This window comes from Haliotis asinina, chromosome 6, assembly GCF_037392515.1.
Source record: "Haliotis asinina isolate JCU_RB_2024 chromosome 6, JCU_Hal_asi_v2, whole genome shotgun sequence".
Lineage (NCBI taxonomy): Eukaryota > Metazoa > Mollusca > Gastropoda > Lepetellida > Haliotidae > Haliotis > Haliotis asinina.
In genome coordinates this window covers 15,531,742-15,541,049 of record NC_090285.1, presented here as the reverse complement: position 1 = coordinate 15,541,049, position 9,308 = coordinate 15,531,742, and the positions used below count along the sequence as shown (strand labels likewise).

Here is a 9,308-nt window from a genome sequence, read left to right as displayed (position 1 = left end):
ATTTGCGCATGAAGACACTGTCTGTCAAGTGGAGACTGCCATTTTGGAAGATCGTCGTATAACAGCCCAAGATCAATGTAGAGTATGTGGAAAAAAATCATTCATGACAATGCGTATTCCCAGGTGGCTCACACCTTTTCTGAAGCTGGAACTAGTCAGTTGCTCAAAGACTCTCGTGGACACGTGCCAGGAAAACCAGGCAAACTTTTACGACAGACTTATCACACAGTCAGTGAATTGGAAGCACGGGGAGAACATAGGGAATGCAAACACACACACACACACACACACACACACACACACACACACACACACACACACACACACACACATACACTCATACACTGTGCATCGATCATCATCTGAAAGAAAACAAAAAAATATTACACATGTTGGTTATATATAGAGTATACAAAAAAGTCCGTACGTTTTCAAGCAGATCAAACTTTGACCATAAAGCTACTATATCACCATGTATGATTTTTTTGTTACCCAAATCGTCATTCCTTCAGATATCTATGAGGACTTAAAAATATATTATAAATGGGAAAAAATGGGACAGAAAAAATAAGTACTTATATGATGGAGCAGGCCCGAATTCAGGCACTCCTCTCCCTCATTGACATGACTGTTGTTGTTGCTGTTGTTGTTGCTGCTGTTCCTGCCCAGCTAGATACGCCGAGACGAGACACAAAAAATATAAACCCAAACGTTTTACTACCCTCACACACGTAAAAAAATGAAATATCTAGGTGATTTTTAAAAATGCGATTGGTAAAAAAATATTTTTGTATAAACCTTTTTGCAATTTCATAGAGATGTCAGGAAATACATCAACAGCAAAATCTAACTCTTGGAGAAATTCCATGTCACTGTAAACAAAATGGACATTTAAAAATATGATTCTAACAGATAATACTTAAAGGGGCACTGGTGCGGAGCAGTTTCCGTGGACTGGTTTAAACGTTAGTTATTGTTTTTCTCCCGTGAGTACCCGGATGATATCCCAGAATTCATGACTGGTTCGTGACCTCTGCTGCGCAGTCTGTAAGCGCAATTGATAGTTTAATTATAGACAGATCAACTAAGGAGAAGTCATTTTTACTTCATTACAAACGTATTATGAATACAAATGAAACACTTTGAAGGTTAATCATCTGCCAGTGGTAGAAATGGTAAAAACTATTAGGATGGAAAAATAACGACGCTTATAGTAAATTTCTAACATGACTGTAACATTTAAACATTGTATAGACTGCCAATGTGGATCCTATTTCACATATATACGCGATCTAGTGTGTTTTCCGTCATATAGATTCTGCTGAATACTACAACAAACAAATTAAAACAAAATGCAAATAATGAATGTAAAACAGACTAATTTTATAGAAACAATGTCAGACTACTACCTTATTCAAGAATACATCCATCAAGATCCACATAAAAGAACACATCGTTTCACGTCTTTCACACTGGTGAAAACCTGATAAACCTCTCTTAGGTCAAGTCTTTGAAGGGCATTTAGAAGTGAAATACATAAGAGTGAAGATTTTTATGGATATCAACGTCTTTATTGTGATAACAACGTTTCGGAGTTAATACTTACTCCTTCTCACGAATATTTGTTACATTGTTATTTTGATAATTCACATACTTGGCCCACTTCCTAGTTACCGGTCAATGAAGTAAACAACCGCTAAGTATCATGCTTCGGCGATCTCGGCTGAAAATGTGTTTACTGCGAGAATAGGAAACCCGCGAGAATAGGAGACGTTTGTTTTTCCCGTGCAAACATGCCATAATTATGGATGATACCTTTCGAGGTTCAGCAACGAGCTGTCCATGTGTTTTGTTGTTGTTTTTTTTCATGTCCGTGCTTTCTTATTCCAGCATATAACTAGACAACTCGATGTAGGCCTTTGCTGAAATACGAGTTTATTCTATGAAGTAGAGCTTTCTGTGTTTTCTTCGCCCCGCTCTTCTAGGGACGCAACTCTTCTACCCCCTGAGCAAAAGCGCATACCACACGAAAATATATATGCGCTTACATTTCCTAATGAGTGATTGAGTTCAGTTTTACGCCGCACTCAGCAACATTCCAGCTATATGGCGGTGGTCTGTAAATAATAGAGTCTGGACCAGACAATCCAGTCATCAACAACATGAGCATCAATCTGCGCATTTGGGAACCGATGACGACGTGTCAACCAAGTCAGAGAGTCTGACCACCCGATCCCGTTAGTCGCCTCTTACGACAAGCATAGTCACCTTTTATGGCAAGCATGGGTTGCTGAAGGCCTATTCTACTCCGGGACTTTCAAGGGTCCTACATTTCCTATAACAGTGTAAAAAAACACACAAAAAACACAAACACAAAAAAACAAACAAAACCCCATGATCTTGTAGAGTATAAACGGACGTTTTTAGTGACCATAATAAGTATAAGGTTTTCCCTGCAAATATTTTTTGTCATATGTAAAAGAGGAATACTAAGGAGAATAACGAGAAGAATACATGTACTTACAAATTCTCGCCCAGAGCAGTTGGTCTTCATTCTTGTACGTGATAGGAAACTGTTTTGGGGATAAAAGGTGTCCTTACTATCCGTACTCCGTACTGTCATATAGTTATCAATGTTTAGATTTAATCTTTGGATTTGGCAGCAAGTAACCGAGACTGGGACTGAGGAGAGCTGTCCACAAATTGGAATTTCCTTTGTCCAAGGACAAATTGACAATACACGTAATCACCACAATGTAAATAAGAATGATTTCTTTCGGCTACTTTTCGACCTTGCAAAGTCCAACTTTCACCAGACCTGCTGCGTGAAAGAGGTTGTGCCTCTACCACGTCTTCCATTCCCCAGATGGTTTCCTTTCAGGTTTCATCTCTGTTTATACCTTCTCATAATCCTTAACACTGACCTCAGAGATCCAACTATTGTACTTTTAGGCCAATAAAGCCGTTTTTCTAAGACTTCCTTTTGTTTATTTCTGGTCCTCTTTTTGAGAGTGTTTTGAATTCTATACTCCTGATCAGGGTTTTCAGCCACAGGTTGAAGTTCAGGGGCATAAAAAGCACCTTCGATTGGGATTGCCACCACAATCTTTCAACTTGTACATGTCTTTATCTTGTGACCAGTATCTCCTTCTTACGGTAAAGATTTCACCAGACCATTTCTCCTGGTATTCCTTGTCGAACGTTCTCTTAAGATGACTCACTCTGACTTTCTCACCCACCTTGAAGGTGAACTGTTTTTTTACTGTGTGTCATTTTGGGGGGTTTAATCAAATACTGAGAGAGCCGCACTTCATTTTCATTTTTATGAGTTGCACTAACAGGCGACTGTCCTAAGGAATGATGTTTAGTGTGATTGTAACTCATGACTGCATCGGGTAAGATATCCAGATATCTGTAGGCAAAGTGTTTCAACATGTATCGATACAATTTCGTTTTTAATGGTTTTAGTGACTCTCTCAGCATAGGGGGCTTTGGTTTTATTCAATGTAAAGAGTTGGGTTACCTTGTGTTTTTTCAAAAAGGTTTCCACCCATCGATTCTTAAATTCTGAACCCATGTCGGATTGAAAAAGGTTAGGTTTTCCTGTGCTGGTTTTCGTGTGCTGGTTTTCCATAAGTTGGTTAATGCTTTCACCGCTTCTTGACCTTTTGTAGACATGAGTGGATACACCCATAGATATTGTGAAAATAGATCTATGATTGCTAAGAGGTATTTCACACCATCATTGTACTTTGCCAGTGATACCATATCCATCAGATCGGACTGCCAGTGACTATCTAAACCTTCCACGACATACTCATTTCGTGGAAACGTTCTTCTGACTTGATGATTCATGGTATAGACGTCTTGATCTTTCAGCCATTCCTTGATTCGATGTAAGCCAATTGGATAATGACCCTCAGCTTGGACAGCTTCGCACAATTTTTTGGGCCCAGCATAACTCCCAGGATGTTCTGGGTCGTAATAGATCCTATTCGAGTAGTCTTCCCAAGGTGCCATCTCAAACACGACTGAACATGCTTCACATGCATCATGCTATTTAAACAAAACCCAAGACAAACATACAATACAAGAATTTTATTTATATCAAGGACTCACAAACAACAACTTTTCACGAACATGCATTAAGGTTTTACCCAACAGGTTTTCCCCTGGCCATTTCCAGGGTTTGTGATTATCAGGATGAGAAACATCAATTCCTATTCCCCATCGTTTATCAAAGGGGCTAGCTTCAGCTACCTGCTTAGGGTAGGATTGAATTAATATATGTTTCAAGTCAGTGTTCTGGGAAAATTCAGCCGTTAACACCTTAGTCATAACACCATGACTGACAGCGTCCCGCACTCTCTGATTAAATATTTTCACACATCGCCTCAGACGTTTTTGCTTAGCCGGAACAGTTTCTTGGAGAATACACGCTGCACTGTCCATATCACCAAAGTAGATTGCTTTAGAGTACATGTAACACTGTTCTACACAATTGAATGTAATACCATTTAAAGTAAACACAGCTAGATGAAAGGTGCAGAACGGTGACTCCCAACCATAGAAGAATAGTCAATGACTCCAACTTCATAGTCATTGGGATTACTGAAAGAACACTGGAGGTACCCCATCTGGTTTTGATGAACCATGTCTTTGAGCTCGGGCACAAAATCTGTCATCAGATCGCAACAGTGTCTCAGTTTCTGCCATTCTTGTTTGGACAACAAGATACCCTTAGCTGTAGGTACCCCTCTTCCCAGTTCTTCATGTGTCTCCCACTGTCGGAGTTCCACACCACCATTTGGATTCAAAGTAGCATACATATTGGCTCCCACGTGAGAACAATCATGGGTCCTTCCTTGACTGAGGGCCTCCTGAAGCTTGAAATGGACTCCACGAAGCTCCAGCCAATGTTTCAAGGTAAGCACAATGCCACGACGAGTAGGGTATTACTTTCCAATAGGATAGACATCATACTTCCTTATGTGAATTCCTAGTTTTTCATTCCATATCCTGGCTGTCACAAATACGCCATTGCCTAAGTCGATATGACAACGAGGATCCTGTAGTTCTGTCAGTGACTTGTCACTTGGAGTCTCTAGTCCCAGCAATGCCATGGCCTGTATCTCTCCGCATTACTCTAGAGCTTTGTAGAACAGGGTGTATGCTTGGGGGGCCTCGTCTAGGTAATGTGGACAGGAGTTCTCGGACCTGATCAAAAGACGTCTGTGGTTTCTCAATAATCTCAGCTTACATGAAGATGGTGAGCACTCCAAACTGTACCAGTCTGTCGACCACCTCTTCTACTCACTGCATCGCGTGCACGAGGTGAGAATAATTCTTCCTCAGATGATCACGGTGAAGAGCTTCCATCTTCAAGAGGGAGAGGGAGAGATCTGTATGTGATATGTATTCAGGAATGAAACTGATGCATGATCCGAAATGAAAATGGTTTTATATAGTCAAAAATGGAAACCGGATGAAACCGGTTGATCCATCTGTATGGTTGCTAGGCGTCTGACCTGAAAATACATCCATGACTGTGAGGACCACTCAAGGTCGTGGTGAAAATGACGTCACTGGCATAGTGTTTTCCAAGGTCATTGACTTCCGAGAAATGAGGTCACGCAGGTGGTTGATGACGTCATTTTTGGACTATTCGAGCCTGTATACAACAATTGCAAACAGCGGCGAAAAAACATACTCACTCATTATCGCCCAAGAGGATGAAGACCTGTGCGATTACAACATGTTTGGCGTCACGTACACATCTAAAATATCGTACCATATGGGTCACCTTTGTCATTGTGTCCCACTGTAGGATATGGGGACTGGTGTTTGCAGTTCAACAGATGCCACGTGCACCAAAGACCATGACCCCCCAAAGTGATCATTTTCGACTATGTTTGAATGCTAACTTATTGCCTTCGCTTCGCCTCGCCTCGTCTTTGGGGTCTCAGTTCACCCACAGGGCTTGTAACGCTAAAACCTAGCATCAAGGAGTGTATTGTCACCGTCGGGACTGTCTTTCATATAGAGATGAGACACCGACATTGTATACTTTGATGCTAAGGGTTTTCGAAGCTCTTTTGGCGCTAGGATAGCCTTAAGTGACATATATTAACATTAACTTAAACCTTTGTGCTGAGAGAGCTTCGAAAATCTAATCCCAGGTCTAGAATATTGCTGAGTGTTGCGTAAAACTAAACTCACTCACTCTTGCTGAAACAGCGCCTCTTGCACACTCGAACTTCATCGTCTCATGCTCCACCGCTCACATATTCCGAATACATGCATGTCCTTATGTGACAGGATATATGTTTCTCCTGGGGAGTCTTTTCATGCATTGGATGCAGTATCATGGAAGCATTTCCCATATTTATGTCAAAGAATATTCTCCCCGAGATAGGTTTCTCATATAAATGTTATTTTCTCCTGAGATTATTTGATTTGTAAATAGTAATCGTTTATACATTGTAGCTTGATCTCTAACGTATTTCTGAAGCTATCCACCCGTGATAATCCTGGTTAGAACTGATCTTCAGCATTCCATATTTGTCATAAGAGCCGATTAACGGGATCGGGTGGTCAGTCTGACTTGGTTGACACATGTATCCCAGTTACATAGATCGATGTTCGTACTGTTGATCACTGGATTGTCTGAGTATTGCTGAGTGCGGCGTACACCTAAACTCACTCACTCATTCGCTCTGAAGTTCTGACACAAGTATCTTTATTTCATGAATTGCCATACAGGTTTTCTTTTCCCGGGTGCACACACAAACATTAAACAGTACCTGTGAATTGAAAGTACATTTATGACAGGTAGAAAATATTGTTATTACCAAATAATAATAAAACAAATTTAATTGCAGACATGATAAAGAAATACAGTTCGTTCTACCACCATGTATAGTGTAATAAAGCACACTTTCGCCCTGAACTATTATAGTTAAAGCACGAGGACGCTTGCGAACGAACTGTATTTCTTATTCTGAGATGCTTCGGCGAAAGATCAAAGGCGCCGACAATACTTTATCAGTCGATAATGTGCACTTTTTTGCATTACGTCACAATGTGTTGACGTCACTGTGCCATTCCAGACTGCCCCCTCGTATCTTAGAATGAAGGATAGTGTTAGTGGCAGTGATGTGAAAAAGCAATAAACATTTTCAAGATAATATCGTGAATTTATACAGTGAAATATTTAACAAACACATCATTTTTCGGAGGTTTTTGATGTGATTCCCTAAAGATCACATGCAACGTCAAACACTACTTTGCAAATTTTGATACCTTTAGGTATATGTACTTACCGAAACTAATCATCAAATGAAACAGTATGTCTGCCCGGAGTATGAGGTCGTGAGCAGTTTCCTAATCTTGGTTGTGTGCACAAACAAGTAAATAATCTACTCCTTACATAAAAAAACCGTGTTGATTGTGGTAAGCAGCCTCTGTCACAGAGTAAACTCAATGTCTGGTTTATTGGCACCTTTATGTCAGACTGCCTGTCTGCTAGAGACAATATTTAATACACAGCTTCAACCACTGACCACATGCAATTTGAACTTAACACCTATAGATACGCCATAAACAAAATAAATTGATTTATGACTCGTGCACCCGAGTCCTGTCTCTGCCACATTATGTAATTAGGCAGGTGTGATACTTGTACACATGACATGTTTTTATGTCTATGGGTTGCAAACAAACTACATCCATTTTTCTCGGATGACTGGATCTGACGGAAAATGGTGCAAACTCTTGTCAGTTTCAAGTCCTGCTTTGTACTTGGACGAATGACAGTTTCCAGACACGCAATACTTCACCATGTCTACCAAGATGATTTTTGGTTGGATCGAACGCAGATTCAGAGAACATCTATTTACAAAACCCGACACCTGTATATACATACCGAAACACAAGTCTCATTAACCTATTCAGACAATGACCTACTTTTCAGATGATCCGAATTTCCTCGTGTGAAAGTGTAAATTGACACCACAAACAACTCTGGTTAAACTGAATTCCAATTCCTTGTTTCATAAGAAAATGGTATTTACAAATGAATTTCAATTTTAAACTTTAATTGCACCGTCATTCTCTACTTTATGTCGAGGTTGAGGCAGCATACCTCAACTATGGAATCACAGATTGCCCCAGTCTGATGAGGTCGTAAAACGAGTTACAGTGCATCTGGCTCACTGGTTAAACCTGTTATGTGTTGTTTTGCGCTTATTGAGCGTAGTTCTGTAACGAACAATGAGGTTGATGTAACATCAGTTCCGTCAGAGACCGCTAAACTTTTCTAGCCTCGTTTTGATATGTCCACGATTTCCAGGTTTCTGTTTGTCAGAGCTCACCGTACGACATAGCACGCCGTACGACGTATTTACTAGGATTAGAAGGAGCTTAGTGTTGCAATATACAACTGCGTAGACTTATCAAATCACACTGATTAATATTTATGCATTCAGTTAAATGACATAGTCTAAAAATCCTGGACTGGTTATCGCATTAAGCTGCGCAATAGGACAGAACCAAGTAAACAGGAAACGAGACTGTTCTGTAATCAATGTTTTGACATGCATTCTTTTAGGATAACAACTTCTTCTGGTCTATATGATTTTGCTTGACAACGGTATATGAATTCATACTGAAACGACACATCAAGTACAATAAAAGAAGTCTTTCACCATAAAGAATCTTACTTTCTTGTGACTCGCCATACTTCTAAAATGCCCATCAAACAGATCATCTTTCTATACACACAGTAACCCCTCGGCATATCAGCAAATGAACCAGTCAATCGGAAGCCGTCGTGCACACCCACCCACTATGACTGGGTTCGGTCTCTCGAGGGCTTGTTTTGGAGGGAAGTAAGCCCAAGTAAAAATATTGCACTTTTAAATCGCGATTGTATGCTTATACAATGTATATTATATGTTATCAATAAGTGAAAATTGTGTTTAAATTATGTTTGATTTTTTTGGTTGCATGTGACTTTTAAACGGTCCAATATTTGGCTTGAAGTAAAATGAAATAAAACAATAAAATTGAACCCATCCCTAAATTACGCAAACATCGTATAAATGCCGGTGAAAGAGGCCTTCAACGAAAACATGAAAAATAAACAGATAAATGAAGATAAACAAATGTTATATTATTACGGAGAATAAACTTGTAAATTACATTCAGTTGTACTCCTTTGGCACAGTTCTTTATCAATAGCTGCCACGAATAATTGCAAACACGTAATTATATAATATATATTTCTAAACGATCATGCAACAAGGATT

The 9,308-nt window shown here is 39.7% G+C and overlaps 1 protein-coding gene across 1 annotated transcript in view; it reads left to right on the top strand.

Annotated features, from left to right (window-relative positions):
* LOC137287230 (uncharacterized) overlaps window positions 1-9,308 on the top strand; it is a 66,238-nt gene that overhangs the window by 39,592 nt on the left and 17,338 nt on the right. The gene's annotated exons all lie outside the window — the stretch shown is intronic.